Here is a 7,787-nt window from a genome sequence, read left to right as displayed (position 1 = left end):
TGCCCATCCACCCGGGGCTTCCCCGTGCCCCGCCCTTGCCACTGAGGGTGTCGGGGGGTCTGCCGTGGGCGCGCCGGGATTGGAGGCCACTGCCACATCTGTCTGCCTCACAGGCTGCCCACACGTGCCTGGTGTGCTCCGAGGGACTGAGCAGAAGCCAGGCTGCAATCCCCCTGAGCTACAAGGCCTCTCCCAAGTGGTGGGGCCCCTGGGCCCTGGACCCCAGCAGGGCTCTGTGTAGACCCTGCAGACTTCAAGGGCAACTGCCAATTGGCCGATTACAGCTCGTTCAAGACGGCGGGCGAGGCCGAGACGTGCAGGCTGCATAGGAAAGGGGACCTGCGTCCCGGTCGAGCCCGGCCCAGTGTGTGCCGGGCGACCCTGGGCTGGGGCTTCCGCACCCTGAGTCCCAGCTTCTCCATCTGTGCCCGCAGGACAGCGAGCAGCCGGTGTGTGGGGCCTGAGGCCCCCACCCTCCTCCCCATGGGCCTGCGGAAGAAGACGCGATCTCACACCAGTTCCTCGAGCCTGGTTTCCGGACTGTGCTCGTGGCACGGGACACCTCCTACAGAGCGCGCTCCCGGGGATGCCGCGGACCTGCGTTCCCTGAAGGCCCTGACAACTCCTGCGACAGGAGCCCCTGAACTCTGGAGCCCGGGGCTGTGGAAAGCTGTGCGCTCGGGTGGGCAGAGCAGGTAAGAGGAGCCTGGGAGCTTGTGCACCGTGAGTCACATGGTCTCATGGGGGAGGCCGAGGAAAGCCCCGGGCAGGGCCTGTTGCTGCCATTTTGTAGGGGTCTAGGGAGGCTGCGGGGGGTGGGGGGTGGCGCTGCCGAGGTGGGGCTGGGCTTCCTGCGCACGGCTGAAGACGGAGCAGGCAGCCCCGGGTAAGGCTTGCTGCTTCCGCTGGGGGTGACCACAGCAGCCCAGGCAGGGGACTAAAGACACTGGCCAGGGAGGGGACAGCTCTGGCAGTCCTTAGGGTCCTGGGGAGCAGCGGAGGCAATGCGCCGTGGGAAGGAGGGGTCGTGTGCCTCTGAGGCCTGGGCAGACTGTCCCTCCCCGGGAGCTCCGTGGACGCCCCCGCAGAGGGAGGGAGGCGCTACTGGGATTCAGGGTTCAGGCTCCTGAAGCTCCTTTCCACACCAGCACCGCACACCCCTCCCCAGAGCAGCTGGTTCTCTGAGGTCGCACCAGGACGATGAGCTGAGTTCTCCTGAGCAGAGCGGTACCAGCTGGGGGTGCCCCGGGGGTCACCTGTCCTCCCTGAACCATCTCTGCAGGGGGTGCCCATAAGCGCTCTGCGAACTGGCATCAGCTGGAAGTCGGGGGGGGCGCAGTCACAGCTAGGAGGGGTCGGAGATGAAGGTGCGGCGGCGAGCCCCCCGGAGTGGCGACGCTGGCCCCAGTGAAAACCGGCATCCGCCGCCCCTGCTGCCCCTCACCGCCCAGCCCCGGGAACCCGGCCGTCTCCGAGCCCTTCTGGCCCATCCGTGTGCCCGACGCGCACACCCGCGGCGCCACAGCAGGAAGGGGATGTTTTTCAGGGTTTGCTTTCCCACAGACCCGGGTTTTGTTTTTTATCTTTTTGTGGTTTCATTTGCGTTTCTGAGAGCGGTCACCGAGGGCCTCGGCCACAGCTCTGGCTCAGCGGGGGCTTCTGAGCTCGCTCGATTGGGGAGATGGTCCCCTGCTGAGCAGTCCCCAGTCTCACACCCCCCTGACTGACCCGGAAGCCCCGCTCACCCCAAGTCTCCTGCAGCCCCCCCACTCCACAGCATCTTCACGCCGCCCCAAAGCTCCCTTTGAACCTAGAAAACTCTCTTCAGAAAGGGGGAGAAGTTTCCATAGGAACGTTTCAGCTGGTCAGAGAGCAGCTGGACAGCCCTGGGCAGGCACCCCCGCACCCGCTGAGAGACGCAGGGCCGCCGCGCAGGCCGCAGCCCCAGGTCCCCGCAGACCCCGAGCGAGGACCGCTTCCCGTCCTCAGGCCAGGGACTGACCCTTAACTGGGATTTTAGAAGCAGCAGACACCAGGGCACCGGCCAATCATTGGACCACGTTGAAATCCAAGCCTGCGTCTACCAAAGAGCACCTCATGAGAGTAGAAGGGACGTCCCAGAGCCACTAGCTCCACCATGCGGACGACCCGCCTTCCGCGGCTGCCGCAGCTCGTTACCAAAGCCCTGGTGGCTTAGAGGGACGGAAACGCGTTCTGTGCATTCAAAGTCCTACCTGGGTCTCACTGGGCAGGACGTGAGTCACCAGCAGGGCTGTGTTCCTTCTGGGGACTCGAGGGGGACGTCTGATTCTCTGCCTTTCCCTGCCTCTAGAGCCCACTGGCATTCCTTGGCGGAGGCCCCTTCCCCCAGCCTCACAGCCCGCGACATCTCCTCCCGGCCCTGCTCCCGGGGCCCCGTCTCCCTCTGAGCACATCTGGGAAAGCCTCTCTGCTTGGAAGGACAGGAGGTCGGGTCGGTCCCCTGTACCACCCAGGACCATCCCCCATCTTGGGGTCCTTAACTTCATGCCATCTGCTAACTCCCTTTGGCAATGCAAGGTGACACAGTCCACGAGGTGTGGGGATTAGGGTGGGAAACTGTGGCAGCGGGTCTATGATTCTCCCTATGGCAAACTATTGAAAGGAAAAGCAGCGTCGCGTCCAGAATTTGCAGAACCCCTAAGATCAATCAGAACATTAGGACAGCCCAGTACGAAGTAGGTAAGAGATTTGACCAGACGCTTCCCAAAAGATGATATCTACAGCATTAACATATTTTTACAAAGTTCTCGGTTTGATGAGTTCTCGGGGAAATGGGAATTAGAACCAGAAGGAGGTCCTATCGCTCACTCACACGGACGGCCGGATTGCTGCAGGGATGCTGGGCTCTGGGCGGATTCTCACGCACCGGCCGAGAGCTGGGGACTGATGCCACCAACCTGGGAAAGAGTTTGGCGTGAATGCTGGAAACTGAGCACACACACCCCCACAGGCCGACACTTCTGCTCCCCAAGGACGGGAGCGCTGTGGCGCGCTCCAGCGAGCGCGGCCAAGGATGCAGATACGTGAGCGCCCAGGCAGGGCGGCAACGAAGCCAGATTCAGTAGCGTGGGCTGGGGAGCTCGCCGCACGCCAAGCTGTTCTCGAAGTTAAGACGGTCCATGGTACGTGGTACGTGGGGTTGTGTGTTTGGGACGTAAACAGACACAAGGAAACCAAGACAGCGATGGCTTTCGTGGGTGGGATGCAGACAACCTGCTTGGGGCCCTGTTTCTTCTCCCGGGTGGCGATCTGCCACTGGCTCCACCGGGATAAAAATATCGGGGCCACACTTTTCACGAGGTGTACTCTCGAGTACGTGCCGTGTCCACGGCTATAAGGAACGCGCACTCCCTGGGTCCAGGAACAGGGGCAACGTGCCCGCCCTTCCTTCCCATCGCGGGTCCCTGCTTCGGTGCGGTCCTCTGCAGCCCAGCCACTGGCCAGACCCACCGGGTCCTGGCCGCAGTCTCCAGGGAAAGCCATGTCTGCTCACTGGGACGATGCCTTATTCCTTAGGAGGAAATCCTCCTAGAAACCCGGGAAGACGCGAATTAAGTGTAGATATCATTCACACAAGTCATAGAATTAGGACTTCTGCATTCAGGCATCTGGACAGGTTTGGTATCTCACACTTATGTTTAAAGAATTTGCCCTGTTGCCGAGAAAGTCCCACGAATCCCACCTTAGACGTGTAAGTAACTTGGTCTCGTAACGCTGCGTGGAAATCTTAGTGCGCATCTCCGCGGGGCGCCTGCGGGGCTGTGGGCTCATTGCCTTTCTGAGTGAAATTACTCAGGTTTCTAAAAACTAATTAGCATGAGGACGATTCTGTTCATTAGACGATCAAACAGCCAAGAAGGGATTTGAATCTTTTACACTTTATTATTGCAGTTTGAGGTCGAGTTTAGTGTCGAGGGTCGTTATGAATTAAACATGCCGTCGTCAAAGACCCCGGAGAGCTGACTGTGAGGATTTGCAGGTCTTGGGAGTGGAAAAGCGAGATCGATAACCAGACGTAAATGACCAGTGATCAGGGAAGAGTTACACTGTGTTTGGTTTTGTTTTGTAGCTTTCAGAAACCACGCATTAATTTTAAAAGGAAAAATACCAAGGCAGAGTTTCCTAAACCCAAATGGGGACATTTCGGTGATGGCGAGATCTGCCCTGTGTGGGCGTCTGGGGGATGAAATAAGCAAGAGAACTAGGGGGCAGGGCCCTTGGAGCCCCACGTGTGTGGGGGAGGGGTATTTCTTTTCTTTTTAAAGATTTTGTAGTTATTTATTTGAGAGCGAGCAGGGAGCAGGGCATGTGAGAACACGCGTGAGAGGGAGGGGCAGAGGGAGAGGGAGAAGCAGGATCCCCGCCGAGCAGGGAGCCTGATGCCGGGCTCGATCCCTGGGACCCCGGGATCACCACCCGGGCCGAAGGCAGACGCTCCACCGACGGACCCCCCCACCGCCTGGGTGCCCCGAGATGCCCTTGTTTCTACACAAGTTCTTAGGGTTTCTCCTCTGAAGGCACATGACCCTTTTCCTTGGGGTTTCTAAGGTTTCCCCTCTGCCACTGTGCCTGTGCTGGGAGGGGTGCGTGAGGCTTGCTGGGACTCCCTCCACCCTGCCCCCCTGCTCCCAGGTCTCCCCTCGCACGCGCGGGCAGTGTGCTCTGGGTGCCTCCCGTCTGTTTTCCAGGTCGTCGTCCCCAGCCCCAGCTTCAGTCTGGTGTTGTCCGAGAGCCCTCTGCTGCGCTGCTGCGGCCCCAGCCCGCTCAGCCTCCTGCCTGTGCTGTGCCGGGCCGCGGCCCCCGGGAGGATGGGCTCTGTCCAAGCAACACCCCGCCCCGACGGTTCCTGCACCCCCATCCCCTGTACCCCCTGTCCCATGCACCCCCTGTCCCCACCACTGGCTCCGAAGAGAATCTCTGAACCTGGTCCCATGCCTGTCGTGAGTTCATAAGGCAGCCGGTCCCTGTTTTCTCATCCATTCATGGACTCCGGGGAGCATGTCCTCAGACTGCAGTTTCCCTCCCCCTGGGGCTCCCCCGGTCACCTTGTTTCAATGGTCACCCTGGATTCATTCGAGGGGACTGTCACCCTCCTCCTGGTGGGGACTGGGTAGACCTGTGACTTTGTAAGGAACACGTCTATGCCACGGCTTTCCCTTATCTGTGAAGTTTTCTCCAGAAATAAGTTCCGGGGTGAGTTTGCCAGTTCCAAGCATGTAGAGTTCTCTGTGAAAGTGACCCTGTATGGGAAACACGGAGATCACGACACCGCATGTCACGCCACTGTGTGCTAACCCGGTCCCGACTCCGCGTTCTTAGTGCTCCGATTTGCTTCTGCTTTGGCCTGCTCTGGCCTTGTGCTCCAAGGACTCATGGGCGCAAGGGGGACAGGGGGTCCACGGAGACGCCCGCCGACGTGGCGCGTGAGTTTTCCCACATGGCTTGTCATAGAGGCAGCAGGAAGCCGTCCGCAGACACAGAGCCTCTTGCCCGCTGAGATCTCGGTCTTGTAGTCTGGAATGAGCCCCCGACTCTATTTTTAAGACCCTCCCGGATGGTTCTGGGGGGCAGGCCAGCCTAGAACCCATCGCCTGCGGGTTTCAGGCAGGTCGGGGTACTGTTGGGTGATTGAGGGCAAGTGAACGGAGGCTCAGAACAGCCACGCTCGCGCACAAGTGGATGCTGCCGGCGCCGGGAACGCAGGCCCGAGCGGGAATGCGTCTCCGCCATCGCGCTCACACGGCCCAAAGCCCAGAGCAGCAGAGCCGGGCCGGCCACCCGCAGACGCCGCTGCACCGCCCGGCCGCCCGCCAGGCCTGAGCTCCTCAGACGTGGGACCCCCCACTCAGGAGCGCAGGCCGCTGCCTCAGGGGCCTCGCCAGCCTGTCTGGCATGGTTCTGGGGGTTTTGTTTAGCTGGGATGTGCCCTCTGCCCTTGACTCTGACGTCCCGGCCCCGAGCCGGCGCCTCCTGGGGGTCCTGGATCAAGGACTTTGAACTTCCTGCCCTGCTCTCCGCTGGGCCCCCTCCGGAGCTGAGCTCTGCAGCGAGGCAAGGCCAGTTCCACAAGCCGAGGAGCTCCAATGCCACCGACCACTGCCCCATCACGCCGCACAGGCGGCCCGCGGGGGCGGTCGGGGCCCGGGCAGCCACCGGCCTTCCTCCTGCATGAAAGCAGAAACCAGAGAGGTCGCACATGTTTTCTGACCCCAGGATGGGATGGTTCACCGTTCAACCCCGGTCTAAATTGAGAACGCCCCTCTCGTGATGGGGGGCTCGTATTTGCTGCTTTGGGACAGATGGACTTTTCCAGATGGCTGCTGGCTCTCCGGGCTTCCTGACTGGGACTTCTGCCACATCTCGCAGTGGGCGGGTGGGGCTTCCAGGCTTCTGCGAGGCTCCGGGAACCAGCTAATTGGCCGCCCCCTCCCCATATGGCTCATTAGTCACGGGGACAATGACAACCCCACAGAGGAGATCGAGGGTGGCTAGAGAAACAGGAAGGGGCCTACGTGAGCTCACGCTCAGGGCGGGTTTCAGGACCAGAGCGCATATAAGGGCCTCGGTCTGCCCTTCCCACGTCTGTCCGTCCATACCTTGGCCCCTCTGTGTCAAGCAGAGCGACTGCCAGCTGCTTAACCTTCCTATCTCAGGGCTGTAAGACAAGACAGATGTGTTTCCCACCCAAGTCACGGTCCGACGTCCCCGGGGTGGGTGAGCACGGCTGCGAGGTGAGGACCAGCCCCTCCTGCTGTCCACCTTCTCCATGTGCTCCTCCTGACACACTTCTCACGCTGCATTTGTTGCTAATGGATGTGCACACGTCTGTGCCTCGGTCGTCGTGGGGACGCCTGCTTGGGGCTCCCAGGCTTGAGCACAAAGACCATGACATGCAAGGCAGGGCCACTTGTTCCTAACACGGTCCCCTGGTCTTTTCCTCGGGGGCTTTAACAAAATCCCATCTCTCACTGTCTGGGGTCTAGAAATGTCCAGCATTTTCCAGTTCTGCAAGACCTCAACTTCCTGGGCCCTGCTTCTGGGATCCCGCGTGCGAACAGCTATGTTTCTCCACAGGTGGGCCTTTCCCTCAGGAGGCCTCTTCAGCAGCAGATGTTACACACGCACAACTGGGGTTCTGGTTCTCACGTCTTCCCTTGGAGCCACGGAGCTGCCTTCCATGTTCCAGGAGGCAAGACATGGACAGGACCAGACCCAGACCACTCGCCCTCCCTGGTTCCTTTAAAGGGTGACACGCAGGACCTAAGGCACAGGTGTCGCCTGACCAGTGCAGACAAGAGGGTGGTGTCTCCTCCTTAATTCTAGACATCGTGCCTTCATTAATACAGCCTAAAACATCATCTCCTTCTGATGAGCAGTGTCCTGCTTCCCCCTGACCCGCCTGAGCCTAAACGCACCAGATGACCCCTTCCAAGTCCTTCTCTTATAAAATGCTCTAAGGTTTTGAAGCCTTAGAAGAACTTATGAACCTAGGCAAAGGGGAAGGGGGTTCAGAGCAAGCAGGCTTGGCAGGCTGGGGCAAGACCCCACAACTGGTTTGGGGCCCATCACAGCCCCCAGAGGTCAGCCTTATTCGGGAAGCGGGGATGTTCCTCAGGCCAGGAGAGAACGAGAGAGGAAGCAGACTTTCCCTGGTGGATTCTGAGGCACCGGACAGCCTGGCTTCTGCTCGGCCCCTCAGAGCACACCAGGCACGTGTGGGCAGCCGTGATGCAGGCAGAATTGGC

General features: G+C 60.5%; 1 pseudogene; it reads left to right on the top strand.

Moving 5' to 3' along the window:
* LOC116872443 overlaps positions 1–7,400 on the top strand; it is an 11,445-nt pseudogene extending 4,045 nt beyond the window's left edge.
* The last annotated feature ends 387 nt before the right edge of the window (positions 7,401–7,787 follow it).

The sequence above is a fragment of the Lontra canadensis genome, unplaced genomic scaffold (genome assembly GCF_010015895.1).
Source record: "Lontra canadensis isolate GAN:19392208 unplaced genomic scaffold, GSC_riverotter_1.0 scaffold30, whole genome shotgun sequence".
Lineage (NCBI taxonomy): Eukaryota > Metazoa > Chordata > Mammalia > Carnivora > Mustelidae > Lontra > Lontra canadensis.
The sequence above is the reverse complement of the archived record's forward strand: the minus strand, read 5'-3'. Positions and strand labels throughout refer to the sequence as shown.